Source organism: Canis lupus, chromosome 12 (assembly GCF_003254725.2).
Source record: "Canis lupus dingo isolate Sandy chromosome 12, ASM325472v2, whole genome shotgun sequence".
Classification (NCBI taxonomy): Eukaryota; Metazoa; Chordata; class Mammalia; order Carnivora; family Canidae; genus Canis; species Canis lupus.
Genome location: NC_064254.1, coordinates 13,131,986 through 13,149,591, shown reverse-complemented (window position 1 = coordinate 13,149,591; position 17,606 = coordinate 13,131,986).

Sequence of the window (17,606 nt, the reverse complement as noted above, 5' to 3'; positions counted from 1 at the left end):
TGATTTTTTTAAGATTTTATTTATTTATTCATGAGAAAGAGGCAGAGACACAGGCAGAGGGAGAAGCAGGCTCCCTGTGGGGAGCCCGATGCGGGACTCAATCCCAGGACCGCAGGACCCCAGGACCACGGCCTGAGCAGAAGGCAGATGCTCAACCACTGAGCCAGCCAGGCGCCCCTGGCTGGTGATTTAGAACCATAAGACACTAGCTTCAGATCTCATGGCCTCCCAGCCCCACCTCCTGCCTTTGCTTATGAGGCCTGAAGCACTTACATTTGGGCCAACCTGTGAGCATTCCTCTAGAGAGCTCCATGCCTGCTGCTTTGGGAGGGAAAAGGCACAGGGGGGCTGTGCACTGGCCCAAGGGGCTGCAGTTGCTGTGAGGGCCACTCTGGGCCAATCTGGAAGAAGCCCTCAGGGCCCCGTGGGTCACTGGGCAGGTATAGACCGTAGATGGGCATAGTTCCAGAACCAAACCGTTCATCTGGACAGCTTCAAAGCAGGACCATCTAGTCTGTACCTGGGATTTCTTATTTATCTAGCTCAAATATCTCCACACACAGGGTTAGGGGGAAAAAAAGCTGTGAGCTCAGTCCCTCGCTGGCTAAGCACTTAACTTTTCTTTGGCTCCAGATGCATGTTCCAAATATGAGGGTTTACATATAGACATATCTATTTGCAGATAATTTGTCTGAGCCCTTATTATCCTGTAATTGGGTTAAATACTGCTGTGTAGGCAGCAGCATACCAAAGCCGTGGCCGAATCCTTGCAAGGCATCAGAACTGCACCCCCGTACAGCCACCCTCCCCTTCCCTTCTGTAGGCTTATTGGAAGAAAAAGGTAGAAACATAAATTAAGGCAAGGAGAACATATTTCTTTCTTGGAATGAGCTATTTAAAGAACAAGCCAGATGGTGCAAATAGACATTTTCCCCTTGCTCTTTACATTTTCAAAGACTGTGTGTGAGAGAGAGCAAGCACGCAAAGGAGAGAGAGAGAGAGAGAGAAATACTCTATTCTTTTCCCCTGGAGACCGTACGTGGGTCTGATGTGAGTAGGTGCCCCTTGCCCAAGGGAGCAGATCCTGGGTGTGTGCTCTCCACAAAGGCCACCCACACTGTCCTCTCTCAAAGGCTCTTTCCATAAGTCTCTGAGTCAGCCATGGGTCTTGTGGGGGACCACCCCACTGCTCTGGTGTCCCCAGGGATAGATGGGGCTTCTCCAGGAGTCCATGCTCCCAGTGGCTGGAATTGGGCTTTTACAATTGTGTTGAACATCATTTATCTTGAAGACATTGACTGAAGGATGACTCTGGTGGCCCGGAACAAACTTTGAGTTGGAAGTCAGAGCTGGGTTCAGATCCAGATGGCATTACTTACTATGACCTTGACAGTGCCAAGAGCCGGCCTCCTCACAAAGAGCGATGATTCTGACCTCTGGGGGTGCGGGGAGGGTTAAATGAGATGATCCTGTCATCTCCTTCCATCTCCACTGCCTTCATGCACACCCTCCCTAGCTTTATTGCCAACCACTGAGGAAATCTGGTTTTGCCCCTCTCTTTACCTCACCCCGATGCTTTCAGCCAGAATCACCTTTCCAAAATGTAAATCACACTATGTCTCTCCCTGGCTTGCTCTGAGAACAGTTGTGAATGCTTGGTTAGCTGTGCAGAGCATCACAGCTGGCCCTGCCTCTCCCGCCTACCCCTCCCCACTGTGCCCTGCTCCAGATCCTGATGCTTCCTGCAGATGAAAGCAGCCAGGTCCTTTTGTCCCCCTTCTACTCAGCTGTCCTTCTGCAGAGCTTCTCCTGGAATCTTTCCCAGACGTATGAGGGACCTGCACTGGGTTCCCTCATTCATGGAATCTATCCCCACCCACTCACCAAAACCCATCTGTGTGCCCACCTGAACCTCTGGAGTGCTGGGTGCTTTCTCCCTCTTGTTCCCCAGCACCCAGGGCAGCCAGCAATGAGCAGTCAGCCCCTAATCACATAGGCTCCACCTTCCTTCTTTTCTTGATATTATGTCTTAGTGTCCTCAAGACTGAGGATGGCAGTGGTAATTCCAACCCGAGGGCTACATGAGTAACGCTATTTATCTCCACCCTAAATAGGCCCAGACCATTGGTGTTTTTTTTTTTTTTCCATTGGTGTTTTTTAATACTCCTTCTGTTTGTTCTTCTGTTGTCAATTCTCACCTCTCACTGTTGACTCCATGTCTTACTTTATGCACATTTATTGGGCAAGTCCTCGCCTGTCGTACAAATTAAATCGCAGAGCCCTGAGCTGTTTTCCTCACCATGCAGGAGTCTTGTTCCCTACCTTTGTCTGTGGCTTTGTCCTAAGGCTTTGGGGAGGCAGGAATATGGCCTTTGGACAAGTGATGGGGGACACTGCCGGGATGTGTGTGAAATACCTCATGCCGATTTGGGAATGTGGATGGACCATATGCCAGCTGCTAGAAACCAGAGCTTCCGGATCATTTCAAGGGCTAATTTGATTAAGAATAACTTTAATTCCTGGAACCTGCTTTGAAAGCTTGCATCATTGTAAATGTCAAGTTTCTCAGCGTCAACTTCAAAACCACAGAAGGATACATATTTTGCTTAAGCTGGAGGATGACTAGCCCTCTTGGGAGAAGTTTGCCCGGGGAGGCCAACTGGGGCCACCAGGAGAGTCTGTGCCCTCCAGAAATGCCTCTTCTGTGACAGTAAGGCTCATGCTGCATTTCCCGCCTGCATGCACTGCACCAGGAGGCAGGTCCTCCAGCGACACAAGGACCCAGCTAAAGGCAGAAGGTGTGCCCATTGGGGAAAATGCCTATGTGTGTGGGACTCCCTGGCACTGGAAAGACTTTGAGGTAATGTGGGGAGATGGAACCACCAAGTAACAGGAAGGTTAGCATGCAGAGACTGAATCCATCACAAAGGTAGCAAGAGCACCGTCCAGGCTAGGGGACCTCTGCAGGGCCCTCACAACTTTGGTTTCTTTCTTTCTTTTTTTTTTTTTTTTTTTTAAGATTTTACTTATTTATTCATGAGAGACACAGAAAGGCAGCGACACATGCAGAGGGAGAAGCAGGCTCCCCACAGAAAGCCTGATGCAGGACTCGACCCCAGGTTCCCGGGATCACACCCTGAACCGAAGGCAGACGCCTAACCGCTGAGCCACCCAGGTGCCCTACAACTCTGTTTTCCTCAACAAAGAACCTGCAAGAAAAAGAGAGGTGGAAGCTCTAGGTCTTGGTTTCTCAATGTCAATCTTCTTGATATGAAGGGTGGATTATTCTTCATCATGAGGATAGTCTGGTGCAGTGCAGGATGTTTAAGGGCATCCCTGGCCTCCGCCCACTTAACACCAGTGGCACCCGTCTCCACGTGCGACAACCACAGACATGTCTCCAAGACATTGCCAAGTGCCCCAAGGGAGCAAAATTGGCCCTAGATAAGAACTACCGCTATAAATTAAAAGAGGCTTCAGAAGCATTTTGACCAGGCACAACACATGGACTTTATTTGGATCCTGAACCTAACAAGTAAAGTTGTAACTGTTTAAACACAGAAAAGGAACACTCACAAGACAATCACAGAGCTGTATAGCTGATGTTATTAAGGCTTTTAGATGTGTAATGGCATTATGAGTATCTTTAAAAAAAATTCCTTATCTTATCTTTTGGCCATATGTGTTGAAACATATGAATGAAACAATATGATTCTGGGCTTCACTTCAAAATATGCCAGCATCAGGGACAGAGAGTAAACAAAGATGGAACAAAACTGGGCATGAGTTAAAGATAATCAAGGGGCACCTGGGTGATTCAGTAAGATAAGCATCTGCCTTTGGCTTAGGTCATGATCCCAGGGTAGTGGGATGGAGCCTTGTGTCAGGCTCCCTGCTCAGCGGGAAGCCTGCTTCTCCCTCCCCGTCTACCTATAGCTCCCCCTGCTTGTGCTCCCTCTCTGTCAAATGAATAAATAAAATCTTAAAAAAAAAAAAAAGATAATATGTGGTGGGGTCACGGGGTGCATTGTGCCCTTCTGCCTATGTTTAAAATTTTTCACAAAGAAAAATATGTAAAAGGGAAGAAAAAGAATTAAAGGAAAGGAAGTAGTGGATAAGATTCCAAAGCTGGAAATATTTTTTTCTCCTCAGGAGACAGCTGTCAACTTCTCCCCAGCAGTCCCAAACCTGTCCTTTCATCAGACCCCTCTGGAACCCTGTGTCAGTATATTCACCACCCTAGAAGGCATCAAGCCATGCAAAGAAAAGTCACATTGGGATGAGTCTTCGCTCAATGAGAATTTTAATAGTCAAGACTGCATGACCCAGCTTGCCCAAGCAGTTCCCTTCATAATGAGTTCTGGGAGGACAAATGGTTTTCACATGTGGGCATACATGAATGAATGAACTAGTGAGTGAGCAGTGTTTAAGGTAGTCTGCTAGGCGGGAGGGAGGCAGGGTGCATGGTGATGTTAAGTCGTGGTCCCCGCCCTTGAGAAGTTCACTGTCTACAGGGGCAACTGACAGGAAAATAATTCAGAATGAAGTCAACGCTAAGCCGACCCTAAGCAACGCGACAGAGCATGGCCAATTTCAAGGAATGAACGGAGCAAAGTCCCAGCTAAAACCCTGGGGATTGATCTCAGAAAAAGCAGCACAAATTCTTATGACATCCAGTTGCTTTTTTCAACTTTTTCGGTTGTGAAGTCATAAAAGCCACCATACTTTCACAGATTCACCAGGGGGGACTTGGCTGGCTATGGAGGGGAAAGTCTGTTTACATTAAAAAGAAGAAAAAAATCACTTCAACTACTGTAAGAAACCAAAAATCAGAAAAAGCTGTCGATGGCTTAATATGCTCTTTAGCGGCTTCAGAAGATCTGACTCATGCCTTTCCCTAATATGTCTTCCCGTGTCAAAATCCACCACCTCAAAGGAAGCGGAAGATGGTCTTATGGAGACCGTGTTCACGACAGCCGCATATGAATGGTGCCAATGTGTTAGCTCATCGCCCGGAGCGCAAAGTCCTTTTAGGAAATTGATTTTCCTTGGATACAGTCACTTCCCCTCTCTGCACCTCAGTCTCTTCCACTGTAAGACGAAGCAGTTGGATGAGATCAAGCATGGCAAATTTGTGGCACACTTGCTACTCCTTGCTGCTCTGTGCCCACGGCAGACATCGGTAACTGATGTAAGCACCCTTCCCCACCGAGCCCAGCCAACTCTTGGTCCACTCAACAGGGGATTCCAGGCACCCACAATCCATCAGAGGAAACAGATGCTTGCCTCAACCCTACGTATCATCTCTCACCTTCAATTCCCCAGAAATCTGAGTTTTAAAAAAGCCCTGATGGAGAACACATGAACAGAGAAAAATCCCAGGTACACAGTGACTTCATACTGTTGATATTAGCAGCCCAACATCATGGAGACCCTGCCACTTGCCCAGTGCTGATGGGAGCTGGGGTATAGGCAGAATGTATGGACCCTCTCCTCCCACAGCTCAAGGGGCTTGTAGTTTGATAGGGAGGGGAAGTTATAAAAGAAGGACAAACCACAGTGCCACACCAAGGGCCAGGCTGAGGGAGTTGGTGACAAGGAGGGAGGGAGGGGCGGGTCGGAACAGGTTTCTTCAGCAAGTGGAGACTTGAGTTGAACCTTGAAGGATGAGCAGAATAGACAAAAACAGCAAGAAGAGCCAAGGTCACCCAGAAATCAGGCCCCTGCTCTGGACTCTCTCTCTCTCTCTGCTCTCAGAGGTGACAAGTGAGCTCCTTCTCTGTCTCCACTTTGCTAGGAGTCCCATTCCTAAACCCCAGTGATGGAAGGTCCGCAGGGATATTAGGCAGTGAAGGTTCTCACAGAAGCCATGATGGGACAGGAAATGAAGCTTGAGAAATCTACATTCAAAGGCATCTTTTCTCCCCACAAAGGGAATATCTGGAAGTTTCCTGGTGGGTGAGCTTTTCCCCGACACAGGTTGTGCTTAACACAGAGAATGGAACTTTCATTTGAAAGCATGGGGAATGCCCTGATCTTAACTGCATAAAAACAGGAGGCAAGACATCTGGATGTCAGCCTGCTTACATTTCTCTTACCTGGATCTTTTGTTTGTTTTCAAAGGGGCTGCCCCAAACTGTCCTTTCAGAAATGTGTGGGGCCAGCCAAGGCTGAATCTACGGATGACAAAGCCTGCTTCGGCTATGTGGAGAGCGGGATAGACTGTGTAACAGGAAAAGGTACAATCAACATATGGAAAGGGAAATACATTTTGCTGTGTTATTGATTTCGAAAGAGGGGTAATTGGAGAATTTGCCTCAGCCAAACTGTACAGCGGTGTATTAGAGGTTTCCTATGTCTTTCTCCTAAGTCGGCTAAGGTCTCTGGGACACCAGACTCAAGGCATGTCCTCTCTCCACAGTGGCCAGGTTTTGGTCCAAGCTGGAGCTTACCAGAGTCCAAGAGTGTGAGCCCTGGGCGAGCCTGGTGCCCTAACAATCTGGCTTAGGCAGCCCCCAGATGGCCGATTACCCAGGCAGGACTTCTCCCTTTGCACAGCACAGATTACAGAGGAAGGGACAGTCAGGTTGGCTTTGAGGCATGTCCTTGTGGGCAGAGGAAGCAGCTGTCCACTTGGGGTCCAAAATAGGGGGCAAAGGACAGGTGACTCTGAATCTTAGAAACTGGTCAAGGCTTTCCTGACTCCATGACCCTTCACCCAGAAAGGTCCCCAGTTTATTCAGGAAGACTACACTCAGAGATGCTTAGCTTCTGCTCTGCTTTCCCTCACCGTGCCTCAAATCACAATGTGTCTGAGCCAGGAAAATCTCGGGAGCTGTTCAATCCAACCCCCTCACCCAGTAGGACCCATTCCTTCTATTTTGATGCTTTTAATCTGCTCTGTCTGAGAAATCCACTCAACACATTTGTTGGACTTGAATGTCAGTTAAAAATACATAGTGGGGACAGGGGGTTGGTGCAACTGGGTGGCTCAGTCGGTTGAGCATCTGCCTTCGGCTCAGGACATGATCCCAGGGTTCTGGGGTTGAGCCCCGCATCGGGCTCTTTGCTCAACTGGGAGCCTACTTCCCCGTCTCCATCTGCCCGCTGCTTCCCCTGCTTGTGCTCTTTCTCTGTCAAATAAATAAATAAAATATTTTAAAAATAAAAAAAAAACTAAAAATAAAAATGCATAGCTCAGAAGCTGGCAGCCACCCGAATGTCCCTCGACAGTTGAATGGACACATAAAGGATGGTAGAGTCACCCAACAGAATAGTACACAGCAATGAAGATGGACAAGCCACAAGCAGAACAAAAACAAGTAAAAGTAATCCATGACACCGAAGTCAGGAAACTGGTTCTCTCTGAGCAGCAGGACTGGGAGGTAATACGAGGGGCTTCCAGGAGCTAGTCACGTTCTATTGTTTCATTTGGGTGGTGGTTACTTGGGTGTGGTCTGTTTGTGAACATTCAAACCGGTATGCCGCATGCATATGGATATCAATGAAAGGTTTTAAAATCTGTATCTTACATAAAAAGCTGCTTAGTATGTGATTCCATTTGTATGAAACATCCAGAATAAGTAAATCCAAAGAGAAGGAAAGCGAACTGGAAATTGCCAGGAGCTGGGGGGCAGTGGGGCAGCGGTAGGGGTGGGGGAAGATTGTGACCAGTTAATGGGAAAGAAGTTTCCTTTTGGGGTGATGGAAACATCTTAGAACTAGACAGAGGTGGTGGTTGCACAACGTCGTGAACATGCTAAATGCCTCTGAATCGCACACTTTAAAATGATTAATGGTTCGTTTCTCGCGATGTGAATATTACCCCAAAAGGAAAAAGGTATCTCGGATGAGCCACTCTCTAGAAGCATCTTTGTTGCTGTGATTGCCACAGCTCTCCAGCTTTGCCACCCCTCCTGGCTCTTGCCGTGGTCCCAGCCGGCAGTGTTCGAGGGGCTGTACCCCGAGCTCCAGATAACGGGATACCAGTTAGCTGTTACAGTGCAGGGGCTCTTGAGACTTCAGAGGTCCATGACACCTTCCGAGGGAACTTGCAGAGGGCCAAGTGTCGCCCCATTGCTGCGTCCAGGCCATTGCAGAGCTGGCCACTTCCCAGGCCTCTGCATCCCTGTCCTGGGCACAGCCGGCTCCGGTGGGACTCCCTGCAGCCTCGCGTGCAAACCCACCCGCGGCGGTGTGTGAGCCAGGCTGGAGAGCCGTGGCCACTCGCACTGTTATCCCTTTCTTAGCAATCATGTTTAGGTTCGGGAACGAGTTCCAAGATATATACAATTCCTCATGCTGAGTCAGGGCCCCAGCCCTGACTCTGCTGCTGCTCGGGCTACTGCTCTCTCCAGGAATGTTATTACACCAGCCGCTGGCCCGGCGCTATGGATGGGTGTCTCTCAATGTCCTCATTATGTACTCCGTATTTTTCAGGTCATGTAATTCAGCTGTAAAAATTTGCCCCTGGCTGCACCTGGCATAAGAGTGGCACAGAGGGGTGTGTTTATTTTTTCTAAGGTGCTGTTAAAAATAAATTTAATAAGAGAAAGGGAGAGGAAGAGAGAGAGCGAGAGACTGAGACTGTGTTTAACTTGAACTATGGAGGAAACGACATGAACAGAAGGTCTGAGATCCTGGTGCTTTGGGCGCCAGCATGTGTGTGTATGGGACTGTGTGCGTGTGCATGTGTGTGTGCACTTGTGTGCATGCATGTGTGTGTCTCAGTGGGCACAGGCGAATGCATGTTTCTCCTGAGTAACTCAAAGCCAGCTTTGTTTATTACACCAAGATTTTCCAGACTGTTAGGTTGTGATGTGGCTTACTTTACACTGTGCAATAACCCATTTTAAACACAACACAGGTACATGAGTGCAAACCAACTGAGCTACTTCAATTAGTAGGACTATGGGCAGCAATTAACTTTGAATGAACATTTTTTGTCAGCTGTTTCTTCCTTTCCTTCCCTTGGCATGTAATTAATGAGTTGTTGGGTGAGCTCAGTCTCTGTCTACGAAACTAGCAGATTTTGCCTCTGGAAGCCACAACGCACAGGTGGAGAGGATCACAAGGGTCTCCAGGCTGGGAGCCTAGGTGGCAGGGGGCCTGTCCTTGTGGGCGCTCCATGGGCAGAAGAGAACCATCTCCCCTTCCCAACAGCCCCCAGCCCTTAGGGAGATGAGAGGCACCATGGATGACCTTACCATCCAACCCAGTGCCCAAAACAGTTAGCCTGACAGAGTTCTGTCCCATGTCTGCCTTAGACAAGCTATTTGGGGAAATACCATGTTGAATATTGAGTTTTCTAAACTACTTTCGATGATGTATGAGAAAAACTGGGATGTGCGGAAGGACTGCGAGGGTCCCAGTAGGTTTGAAGAGGTTTCCAGAGTGACGCTGACACACCAAGTGATCCCTTTGTCCCCTGGGCTATGTTGCTAAGGTTTCTGGCTTGTTCGCATCCCCTGGACTCCAAATGTCCATGTTTTCACTCTAACGCTGTACCACACTCTACCACATTGTACCACCTCAAGGCTCGGTGGGCGATGGGAGAGGGGACGGGGTCATGCGTGGGTAGAAGGGCCCGCTTCAGAGGGGCAGCTGCTGCGTCAGAGAGCCTTCTCCTTCCCTCTCTCAACAGCTATTAGAAGCTTGAGGTCTGAGGACTCCTGCGATGTAACCACATACATCTGCTGGTACCCACAGAGGGCCACCCGGAGCTGGGAAGGCTCGAGGGGCGCCTCTTTGAGGGGACGCTGGGAAAAGGGCCTCTCAGATACAGGAGTCCTCCCCTGCACACCTTCCAAGTTCTGTCCCTCCAGCCTGCCTGGCCGGCCCGGTGGCCACAGCCTCTGTCCATCGCTCTGCCTCGATGACAGCAGGAGCTTGGCCCAGGTGGCTTAGTGTTGAGATAGGGCGTCCTCACGTCATCGATCACCAGAGCGCCAGCCTACCTGAGCCAGAGCCGGGACACCCCTCTTTCTCTGGCATTCACCTTCACCCACTCTGACCGGCTGTGGACACTGCTCCCCTCCGAGGTCGGGCCCGCCTGGAACTACCCCCGTTCGGCCTGACTCGGGCGCCACCTGGTGCCCAAGAGGGTCACTGCCCGTGGGTTCTGGCCTGGAAAGGGCGCAGGTTTTTGCTTTTGCCTTTGTTTTTCCTGCTCTTTTTTTAGGCCCAGGAAGGCTCTGTGGTGAAAGGTGGGGTCTTGTCTCCATTACAGCAGCTGAGCGGGCACAAGCTAACTTGGGACATTTCCTGATCTGAAGGACATGCGGTGTTCTGGGCTGGTTTTCACACGTCACAGGGAGCTCTCAGAGACTCTCAGTCGGTATTTAGTTCTATTCAGAGAGAGAGAGAGAGGAGATTTGGGGGTAATGGCTAAGTTAGGAGTCTTAGCTACTTACCAGCCGTGTGATCACGGGCAAATTACTTTCATCTCTCTGCCTCAGTTTCTTAATCTGTAAAAGAAGGAGCACAATACCCATCTCAGAGGGTTATGTGAGATTTGAAATGAGAGAAGTTCTGCCACAATCCTGATGACTCAAGGTGTTCGATTCCTGTGAGTGCTTTGTCTTCTTAGCAGACCCGGGGGACATAGATGACGCCACAGGTAATAATTAAGGTGTGATGACACAGTGAAAATAGTATTTGCTTTTCCTGGTGTGCATAGGAATGGGCAGAGCAGTTGGGGGGGGGGGGGAGCTGGAAGGACTTTCTTTGTTCTCATTTTTCCCCAAACCCATCCGAGTCTGTATGTGGCTGGCAGGACGTCCCCAGGGGCCGACTGCTACTCAGCACAGCGACTGGGTCACACTGCCATTGAAGAAACCAGCAGCACACTTCCGTCCAAACTTGCAGCGAGACTGGTTAATAAGTAATAAGGCAAGTCACCGTTGACTAAACTTCCTTTGGAATGTTCTCCAGAGCCCAGTGTGCCCCCAAACAGATCTGTTTACACCCCGTAATCCCTATCCCTGTTTACCGAGCACCTTTCCAGGCAAGGCACAGTCAGGTAGGTGACAAGTGTTGCTTCACGTACTCTTGAAATGACCATCTGAGGTCAGTATTACTGTCCCCGTGACATAGATGAGGAAATTGGGGCTCAGGGGGATCAAGCCACTCGCTCAAGGTCATGCATCTAGCAAGCGACGAGGTCCACACGGTCCTAAATCCACTTTGCCTTCTTCCTGCTTCTCCCAACTGCCCCTCACAGCCTAGCTGGCCTCTTAGGGCTCATCTGGGGCGACAGCCTGTCCCTGAGCCAATCAGAAGCAGTTTTCTGCGGCAGCCCCAGTGCCCGGCATAAATCAAGTCTCAGTTCCTGCCCATGGGTCATTGGTTGGGCTCCCAGCTGTCTTCTGCATAGTTCCTGGCGTGTGGCTATATTAAGAATGTGAACCATAACATTAACACTTTAAAAAAAATCCCAAAAAGAAAGGAAGAAAGAAAGAAATACCCCTAAAGAGTCTAAAGTCAGGTCCAGCCAAGGGTCATAAATCAATGTCGGTAAATTTATAAACAGTTCATAAATGTAAGTGCTTTTTACAGGGCTGTTTGTTATTGTGTCGGCCGCGATGGGGGCGGGGCTGGGGGCAGAGAGGAGCTCCGCATCCATCTGTCTTCTGTCGGGAGCTGCTCAGATGGCTCCGGCAGCAGCCACAGCCCCGGGAACAAGGCAAGGACCAACACGGCCTAAATACTGGTGTGCAGGTGGTCTGGCCCGCTGGAACCTGGCGGGAGGGCAGGAGAACCAGCCTGGGTGACAAGTGAGCCGAGCCCTGAACTTGATCTGAAGCTTGAGGACATTGACAGCTGCAAACATCACAACCATGGATTTTTCTCCAGGTTCTCATTTTGCTTTGCTAAGTGTTTTGCTCTTGGGGCCTCTTCTGTGCTGGACTGAGGTCAGTGGCCAAAAGGGAATACTAGAAAGCCAAGAATCAAATCCTGCAAGCACAGTGTCCCCTGCACACCCCTACCGGGCCATTTCCAGGACCCCAAACCCAGAGGCTCGGGGTAAAGACAGGCTTTGCTGTGACATACCCTCTACAACTGCAGGATGGTGACTCTGGCCAGAAGGTCGGGTTTAGTAAATGAAAGGGGAGAATGGCTGACCCTGCCCCCACCATCCTGTCCCTGTGTTGAGAAGCAGCAGTGCTTGGACCCTGGAAGCTCCCAGAACAGGTCTTGAACAGAGCTTCTCAGCTTCTCTCCATCAAGACTAGGAAACACACAACATCTCCTCCATTATCATATTTTTCTCTCTTCCTCGATACCCCTTGACTTGTACACATGTCACTTTCCCCATCAGCCCCGAACCAAGAGACCTTATGCAAACAAAGTCCTCCGGGTGGGGGCAGGAGGCAGAGTTGCCTCGCTCTTCTTCTCAGAAGCTCCCGTTTCTGGAGCGCCAGCACAGGCCCAGCCCAGGTACCCACCCGGTGCTATGTCTGCCTCGACACCTGCTGGCCAGGCAGCTGGTTGGTAAGTGTGGAGTGTAAGCGAGTGTTGACCTCTAGCCTTGGCCACCCACTTCCCAGTCCCCCAAGTTAAGTCATTGATGGTCAGCTCGGAACATTCATGAGCACCTAGAGGATCCATCAAAACTGGGCCCATTTGTGATTCCACTCTTAGACTTTACAAACTCAGGACCCAAGAACCTCTCTGGAGTAGCACATAATAAAGGCAGGTGCATAGATCTGGTGCCTTCTGGAGGCTTCTTCACCCCAATTCTGAGACTTACATTTCTAAGTGTAAGTGACTGTAATTCTGACATAAAGCAGCTCTTCTTTTAGGGAGACTTTTAAAAACCACATTTGCCTGTGTCTTATAAATGTCGTTTCATTATCCTATAACTTCGACCCCCAGTTTCTGGGAGACTCTGGTCACCACACACTCTTCAAGAGGCTGCTGGGTCTGACGGAACCACCTCGTATAGAGAGAATTGCCCGTGAAAATTCCCTTAACCAACTGCACCTTTCCCAGGCAGCACTAAACAGGGATTTCATTTATTTGAAAAGTAGGTATTAAATATGTCAGATATAGGAAGTTAAGTGTAATGGGCCCAATTCCACACTCGGTTCCATATGCGTAAATCCCACTGATGGAGAACAGAGTGCAGCTAGAACAGCAAAAAGCGAGGTCCCTGGTCTGCGGGAGGAAATTGCGCTCTTGATGGATCTTAGCTGACATTCTAATGGACGTTGAGTCGAGGCTGTTAAAACTAGAAGAGGTCCCAAAGTTCCTGGTGGAGTTGCTTTGGATTTGGGGTTTTGGGGGATTTTTTTGGTTTTGGCTTTGGGTTTTTTTGTTTTAAGCTTTAGGAATTGTCACATTCCTGCTTTATTCCTTGGCTTTATTTTCTAACTCCCAGTAAACGTTTGTCATTTCTCCCCAGAGCTTTTCTTTCAGTTCAACTGCACTCGAGGTGAGTTTTCTGAGAGGGTGACTGGGTGACGGGCCAAAGAATGAACAAAGATGCCAGAGCCTAAGTTTGGGGAGCAACCTGAAGACCCCTAGCTGCTGAAAGGGCATGTAAAGCCTTGCTACTCCGAGTGTGGTCCCCAGATCAGCAGCATCAGCATCCCCTGGGGTTGTTAGAAATGCAGGGTCCTGGGGACGCCTGGGTGGCTCAGGGGTTGAGCATCTGCCTTTGGCTCAGGGCATGACCCCAGGGTCCTGGGATCAAGTCCTGCATCAGGCTCCCCTGCAGGAAGCCTGCTTCTCCTTCTGCCTATGTCTCTGCCTCTGTGTGTGTGTGTGTCTCGTGAATAAATAAATAAGATCTTAAAAAAAGAAGAAAGAAAGAAAGAAAAGAAAAGAAAAGAAAAGAAAAGAAAAGAAAAGAAAAGAAAAGAAAAGAAAAGAAAGAAAAGAAAAGAAAAGAAAAGAAAGGTCTTGGGCCCTACCGCAGACCTACTAAGTCCAAGTCTGCACTTAACACGATCCCAGGTAATTCATGAGCACAAAACAGTTTGCAAAGCCCTGGATTAGAGAACAGAAACTTGATGTGACCCCTTCTTTGACACAAATTTATCACCAGGCGTTATCTTCAGAACTGCAAGATTCCAGCTCAGATGTCTGTGATAACGCCGCAGTGGTCATTCACCAGCCCAGTGGCTCTCTTCCCAGGCTGTACATTAGAATCACTGAGGAAACTTTTCAAAAACCTGGATGTGAGAGATCATCCCAAGACACTGTGATTCAACTGGTGTCTGGGAAGGGGGGCTCGGACATTTGTATTTACTTAGAGCTCCCAGGTAATTCTACTGTGCAGTTGGGGCTGGGAGGTCGTGGGATGAAATATTGCCTGGAATAGTGAGACTCCTTTAGGAACAGGAGAGACATATTGTCCTATTCTCTTTCTATACATTGAACGCTGGGCCCCGTGGGTGATACAAAAGCGGACCCCGTGACTGTTCCCCCAGAGCCGGCAATTCAGGTGAGAAAAGTGAGGTGCCTTGCAAGAGCTGCCACACAGTGTGGTTTTGAGAAGTGCCCATGTTCTGTGAAGAGAGCTGAGAGGTGAGCCCACGCAGAAAGGGATGGTATAGGACCAGGCAGAGAGAGCTGGGAAGTGCTGGACCTGACAGGAGTACATCCATCAGGCATATTGGAGCTGGAAGGGTCTTAGGATCTTCTGGTTTTCCACAGAACACCATATGGCCAGGTTTTTTCCACCGCAGTACCATTGATATTTGGAGCCGGATGATTCTGGACCAAAATAATAATTTGGGGGCTGTCTTATGTATTACAGTATGTTTAGCAGCATCCCTGGTGTCTACCTACCATATGCCAGTAGCACCCATACCCATTTGTGACAACTTAAAATGACTGCAGACTTTGTCAAATGTCCCTGGGGGAGAGAGGGTACAAAATTGCCCCTGATTGAAAAGCAGTGGCACAGAGCAATTAGGGAAGATGGTGCTGGGAACCATGGAAGGAACTGGAACTGGCATACTGAGGACAATTTGAATAAAAAGCAGGTTGCCAACAACATGGGTGTTAGTCCCAACAAAAAGGGGCATCTGTGTGTGTGTGTGTGTGTCTGTGTTTGTACATCCAAGGGTTGTGTGCAAATAGTGGGAGTGCCATCTCCTCTCTATGTGGTTACAGCATGGATGTGGGCACTTGCTCACCTGTCTCTAGTCCCTATCACCTACCCTGGCCAACATCTTTAATCTCCATATGCCTCAGTTTCTCTGTTTAAAGCGGGACTAGCGGGGCCTACCCCAAAGGATAGAAATAGTTTTGGAGATTAAGTTCAACCACTCAGTAGAGGAAGAGCATTTTGGGCAGCGCCTGGCACAGGCGAGCAGTTCCCAGGTTTGAGCCGTAACTGACACTATAAGCAGGCAGTCGAAGGCAGGGGTAGGGGCCAGAAGGGAGACTTTTCATTGTTTTGTTCTGTAAGCTTCTGTTTGAATTCTATGTAATGAGATTATATTTCTACATTAATTGTGAATTAAAGCACGTGTATACAAAGAAAGAAGCATCTACTTTAGCCCAGCTCATCTTGTTAAAGAAACCTTTTATTTTGGAATAATTTTAGATTTACAAAAGAAGTTATAAAATAGTAGAGTGCTCCCTTAGTCCTCCCCCCCACCCAGTGTGTTTCTCCTAATGTTATCATCTTACATTTCCGTGGTACAATGGTCAAGACCAAGAAATACCGGTACATTTGGATGAACTAAACTCCAGATTTCATCAGATTTTTTTTTTTTTTTACTAATGTCCATTTTCAGTTCCAAGATCCAAGCCAAGACACTACAGCAGTTCCTCAAGAACTTAAAGATAGAACTACCCTACGACCCACTAATTACACTACTGGGTATTTATCACAAACATACAGATGTAATGAAATGACGGGTTACCTGCACCCCAATGTTCATAGCAGCAATGTCCACAATAGCCAAACTGTGGAAGGAACCATGATGTCCTTCAACAGATGAATGGATAAAGAAGCTGTGGTCTATATACACAATAGACTATCACTCAGCCATCAGAAAGGATGAATACCTACCATTTACATCGATGTGAATGGAACAGGAGGGTATAATGCTGAGTGAAATAAGTCCATCGGAGAAGGTAAATCACCATATGGTCTCACTCATACATAGAATATAAGAAATAGTGAAGAGGACCATAAGGGAAAGGAGGGGAACTGAGTGGAGAAAAATTAGGAAGACAAACCATGAGACACTCCTAACTCTGGGAAACAAAGGGCTGCAGAAGGGGAGGTGGGGGGAGGATGGGGTAACTTGGTGACGGGTATTAAGGAGGGCACTTGATGGAATGAGCACTGGGTGTTATACTATACATTGGCAGATTGAATTTAAATTAAAAAAAAATAGATCCTACAGTGCGTTTACTTAGTTGTCCTGTCTCCATAGGCTCCTCCTGGCTATGACAGTTCCTCAGTCCTTCTTTGCTCTCATGACCTTCACATTTGTGAAGGGTTCTAGCCAAGTATTTTCTAGAATGCCCCTTAATATGTATCTAATGTCTAATGTTTTCCCATGACTAGACTGGGGCTATGGGTTTGGAAGAAAACCATTGCGGTCAAGTCCTCCAGGCACCATGCCAGGGGCACATGCTGCCAACATGACCTATCACTGGTAGCCAACCTCAATCACCTGGCCAAGGTTTCTCCATGGTAAAGTGACCCCCACCCCATTCTACACTCTACTTCCTGGAAGCAAGTGGCTGTTTGCAGTCCCTATTCCAAAAGGGGAGAGATTGAGCTCCTCCTCCCGGAGAAGGGAGTATCCACATATAATTTGGAGTCTTTCTGTAAGAAGATTTGTCTCTTCTCCCTCATGTATTTATTTATTCAGTCATTTATTTATACAAGTATGGACTCCTGGATATTTATTTTAGAGTTTGGTTTATAATCCAATACTGTGTTATTTATTTTGTTGCTCAAATACTCAGTTTATTTTCATCAGTGGAGAAGCCCTGGATTGGGGAGGGGCAGATGCTAATTGTAGATCAGGGGCTCCAACAGGGAGATGGATCATGAGTTACAGATCCAGCTTGGGGTCTTTGGTTTTGGTTGGTCTCTGCAAAGGCCATGGCCCATAGGAAACAGAAAGAACAGAGGCTATGTAATTAAAGGCTGCCGTCCATGTGGAAGGTGGAAGTTGAGGGAGGACTTCTAGGGTGAAGGATGCAGACAAGGGGAGCTGGATGCATGTGAAGCCTTGAGGATGCCAAGGCTGTGATGTGCTTGAGAAAATGACGCTGTGGAGACTCAGGACTTATCAAGGGTCATAGAACAAAGACTGTCAACGGCTGTAGACTTTGTGTAATTTGGGGGGAGGGAGACACAGGCATATTGAAATCCCCAGTGTAGGGTGTGGAGTACAAAATGTGGTGTGAAAAAGATAATCACAGGCTCTGATGTAAAATACGGATGTATCAGCCTTGTTCCTGTTAGGCAAGCTCGAACAAGGAGTCTCAAAATGTACCCAAGTCTTGACTTCAAGGTTAAGCCTTATCTTCTTTCCCAGAAGGAGTCCACAGGGCTGTGGGAGGCCCTCTTTTCTTGCTCTGTGGCTTCCTGGTATCTTTGGCCTTTAGTTCCCTCACCTAGAGTT